Raw genomic sequence first — 4,721 nt, 5'->3', positions numbered from 1 at the left:
CATCTAGGCTCAGCCGGTCAGGTTTTGGCCTTGCATCTTAATTTAACCATGCAAAGGGGAAAGATGATTACCTATCTTCCTAGGAGCTTGTGGCGAGAGCACAGTGCATGCACGTGCATGTGTGCCAGGGTCGGCAGCAGCACCTCACCAAGCATGCCCTACTCTTAGGTTGCCCTGGGCACCTCTCCTTTTTTTAAAATTTAATTTAATTTTAGTAATTACACTTTATTCACTTTGTATCCCCCCATAAGCCCCTCCCTCCTCCCTGCCTCTCCTTTTTGTAGCCCTATTCTTCAGTTATCTTGTTGATTCTGTGAGCTGGTTGATAACCTGCCGATACATTCCTTTAGTGCAAAATCTATTTCTTGTGATCAAGAACGGTGTGTGTTTGTGTTGCTTGGTTCAAAGTGCTTTGCGTTTAGTAGTTACTTAAGGTGGGAGTTGTTGAATGAATGGCTCCATGCCAATCATGTTTGCATTTAGTAGTTACTTAAGGTGGAAGTTGTTGAATGAATGACTCCATGCCAATCATGTTTTATATTTTGCACAAAAGTATTTTTTTATGGAAACAACAAATTCCTAATTTTTTTCATGTAAGGCAAGAAAATCTATTTTATGCAACTTTGATCAAAACTTTCTAATATATATATATATATATATATATATTAGAAGAATCAATAACAATAAAACGTTGCAAAGCATCAGAAGGCCTGTGGCTGGGGTAGGGTGGAGGGTTGGTGGGCACTTGGGCAGGATCACATGCTTCTTTCGGAAGCAAACACAGGACTGAAATCCCCATATCCTCAGCCAAATCCCTCTTCAGAGAAGGTCGGCCTCCTGTTTAGCCTGGTGTTTGTTCACTGAGCCTTATCCACAAGTAAAACTCAGGTGGCAAGCCTCCCGCAGGCTTCACAGGCCCACAGCGGCTTAGGCTCAAGCTTCAGGCCAGGCTATGCTAAGAAGGCTAACAGAGACTGTTGGCCCAGGATTTGAGGCTTGAACATGCCTGTGCCCTAGAACATGTTTCCCTCTGATTTTATGCATCATTTTTTTTTTTTTTTCCAGCTTTTGGGAACTTTATTTTCCTTCCACCTTTTTTCCCTTTGCTTAGGTGTCTGCAGAGGAGCTCAGGACCACTCAGTGGTGGCTCCAACCCACTCAGTGTTCTGTGCTGTGGGAGCTACTGACCAGCCCTCAGTGGCTGGCCGGGTACTCCAGTCTTCAGCAGGGAACTGCTGGATGGGTATACACCAGCACACCCTCAGACCAGCCTGCCACCTCGGGCTGAGCAGCAGTGAACTCAGGAGCTGGCACAGTCCATTCGCCCTGGAATTCCTCCATGGTCACGGCCTTCTCAGCAGCAGCCTGTTCCTCTTCCTCAATCTCCTCTGGGTCTCTGTAGAAGTGAAGATCAGGCATAACCTCCCACGGGTGCTCACGGGAGATAGTGCCACGCATGCGCAGTACTTCCCTGGCCAGCATCCACCACGTCAGACCCACAGAGTGAACTCCCTTGTTGTTGCACAGAATGGCAATGTCCACATAGCACAGAGGGGAATCTGTTGCACAGAGCGATGGTGGGCAGGTTGACATAAGAGGCCTCTGTGAGGGGCTGGTCGTCAGCCCTGGGATTAGTCACCACCAGAAGCTGTGGCTCCTTCAAGGCTGCTTGGATCTGGGTAGCGAAGGTCCCAGGTATGAAGCAGCCAGCAATTGGAGTGGCTCCAGGGGCAGCAGCAAGCTTCAGCACAGCTCTCTGGCCAGTGTTCCTGGAAAAGATGACGCTGACATCAGCAGGGTTTTCCGTGGCAACAACAGCCCCAGCTGCTCCCAGGTCCTCTTCAGATTATGATGTAGAGACCATCACACTTCCTTTTGGAGATGTCAAGGTTGGTGCCACCTAAGTGGGTTCCTGTGGTGAGGACTCGAGGACATCCTCCTTCTTCATGTGCAGGACGTCAAGGGCTCCGGACATTGTGTGCTTTTCCCCTTTAAGTTATGACGGGAATCAAGAACAATGCCGTATGGACTCGTCCCCAGGTAGCGCTGAAAGGCTCATCATTTAATATATTTACTTATGAAAAGATTTGTCTCTGATAACATTATTAGTTAAAGTTTAGCTTCAGAGATAATTTTTATACACTTTTGTTGTTGTTATTATTATTTTGTTGGTGTGAAACAGTGTCTCACTATATAGTCCTGGCTGGCCTGGACTCTCTAGGTAGACCAGGCTGGTCTCGAACTCATGGAGATCCACTTGCCTTGTTTTCTGAGTGCTGAAATAAAGGCATATGCCACCATGCCCAACTTACTTTTAAAATTACATTTCTGTATTTGTTTGGGGGAGAGTTGCCCCATGCTCCATGGGTGATCAGTCTTGGCAGCAAGCACTGTCAGCCACCGAACCAGCTTATCAGCCTATAATTGGCTTTTTAATAGAACTGTATTGATGTAATTGTTTTTGCTGATAGGGCAATGTAAAGAAGACTGACAAGTACATTTAACCATTCAAATGTTTCTTTCTGTGATTGATTGATTGTGATTGAAAATATTCTTATTGGATGAAACTTTCAAAATGTCAAAGGAATAAAGACCTCCCTTGTAATTATGTGAGATTGTACATTATTATCTTCCCATAACTCATCTGTCCCTCTCTTCACTGTCCATATCATTTGATCTCTAGGATGGCCGTCCAGGGACTGAGGACATGGTTTCGTGGGTAGGGTATGTACTATGCAAGCACCAAGGCTGGAGTTCAAATCTCCAGCACTGGCATAGTAAAACCCGACATGACAATGCTGTAAGCCAGCATTCTCAGGGTGAGTGGAGGCAGAAGAATTCACTGGAAGGTCACTGGCCAGCCAGGGCAAAACAAGGTAGAAAGCAAGGACTGATGTCTCAGTTTGTTCTCTGACCTCCACACACACTGGGGCACGCACGCAGCAAGGAATAGCAGTATATAAATGCTCTGAATGTATCTAGGAAATGTTCCATCTTGCACACACATAACATTCATTTACATTTACCTTTCATGTGGTTCTTAGGTATTATGTTGTAGAATAGCATTCCACAGCTCTGTAGCTGTTTAGCCATTAAAGCATTCTTAACTGATTTCCATATCAATGAATGCTTCGCCTTCCTATAATGTAAATAACTTCTAAGGATACAATAAACTGGCGTTTAGTCTCTTAGAAAACAGCTCTATCCTGACTTTTTTAGAGGCACAGGAAAGCTTACCCACATTATCAGTGTCAATGCCTGCTAGATTGTGTGCATATCTATATTTCCTTTGGCTGGTTGACTTAGCCTTTAATATTCCTCCAACAACCAGATCTACAGATGCTAGAAACATACTTAGGTTCAATCAATCAATCTTTCTTTCTTTCTTTCTTTCTTTCTTTCTTTCTTTCTTTCTTTCTTCCTTTCTTCCTTCCTTCCTTTCTTTCTTCCTTTCTTTCCCTCCCTCCCTCCTTCCCTCTCTCCCTCCCTCCCTTTCTTCCTTTCTTCCTTCTCTTTTTTTCCAGATTGGCATGATGGCAATACCTCTAGAGGCTAAGACAGGAGAATAAAAAGTTTGAGGCCAGCCGTGCAGAGGCAACCAGGCATAGTCTCAAAATAAACAATAAAAAGGGTGGTGAAGCGGAGCTAAGTGATCAAGCATGACTTTGTATGTATGTGACCCTGGGTTTACCCCCAATATGGAGAATAGAGGGGTGGGCTATCAATTATTTTATTTTTTAAATTAGATTTATTTATTTAATGTGTGTGTGTGTGTGTGTGTGTCTGTGTGTGTGTGTCAGGGCATGCATATGGTACTTAGAGGAACTGCTCTTCCACCAAGTGGGACCAAGGGATTGAACTCAGGTCATCATGCTTGGCAGCAAATACTTTTGCTCACTGAGCCTGATCACTAACCCTATTTTATCTTTTATGGTTGTTTGTTTGGGGTCTTACTATGGGCTCTTAGCTCCATAAAAGGCAAACTGCCAATGCCCATCTGTCTTTCTGTTGCTGTATTTCTAGTACTTAGCAGTTTTCCTGACAAATGCTAGATTCTTGATTAGTTTGTGGGAAGAATGGACGGGTTTTTTTTTTAATTTTATTTTTTTCTTATCAGTTACATTTTATTAACTCTGTATCCCAGCCATGTCCCGATCCCTCATTCCCTCCCAGTCCCTCCCTCCCTCATCTCCACTGTGCCCCTTGCCAAGTCCACTGATAGGGGGGACCTCCTCCCTATTCATCTGATCCTGTTTTATCAGGTATCTTCAGGACTGGCTGCAAAGCTCTCCTCTGTGGCCTAACAGGACTGCTCCTCCCTTGGGGGGTGGGAAGGCCAAAGAGCCAGTCATTAAGTTTCTGTTAGAAATAGTCCTTGTTCCCCTCACTATGGGAAACCAATTGGTTACTGAGCTACCACAGGCTACATCTGAGCAGAGGTTCTAGGTTATATCCATACATGGTCCTTGGTTGAATGTCAGTCTCAGAAAAGACCCTGTGCCCAGATATATTTGGTCCTTGTGGAGCTCCTATCCTTTCCCCATCAGACTAACTCCCCTTCTTTCTTATGATTCCCTGTACTCTGCCAAAGGTTTGGTCATGAGTCTTTGCTTTGAAAACACTGCTAGTTAGAGTCTTTCAAATGCGCTCAGTAGACTCCTGTCATACGTTCAATGCACATCCCATACAGATTTCATTATGTTTATCACATCTTATAGGTC

The 4,721-nt window shown here is 44.5% G+C and overlaps 1 pseudogene; it reads right to left on the bottom strand.

Annotated features, from left to right (window-relative positions):
- Window positions 1–1,127: 1,127 nt before the first annotated feature.
- On the bottom strand, window positions 1,128–1,975 carry LOC129689916 (40S ribosomal protein SA-like; annotated as a pseudogene).
- Between the last annotated feature and the right edge of the window lie 2,746 nt (window positions 1,976–4,721).

The sequence above is a fragment of the Psammomys obesus genome, unplaced genomic scaffold (genome assembly GCF_907164565.1).
Source record: "Psammomys obesus unplaced genomic scaffold, mPsaObe1.curated_primary_1811, whole genome shotgun sequence".
NCBI lineage: Eukaryota > Metazoa > Chordata > Mammalia > Rodentia > Muridae > Psammomys > Psammomys obesus.
The sequence above is the reverse complement of the archived record's forward strand: the minus strand, read 5'-3'. Positions and strand labels throughout refer to the sequence as shown.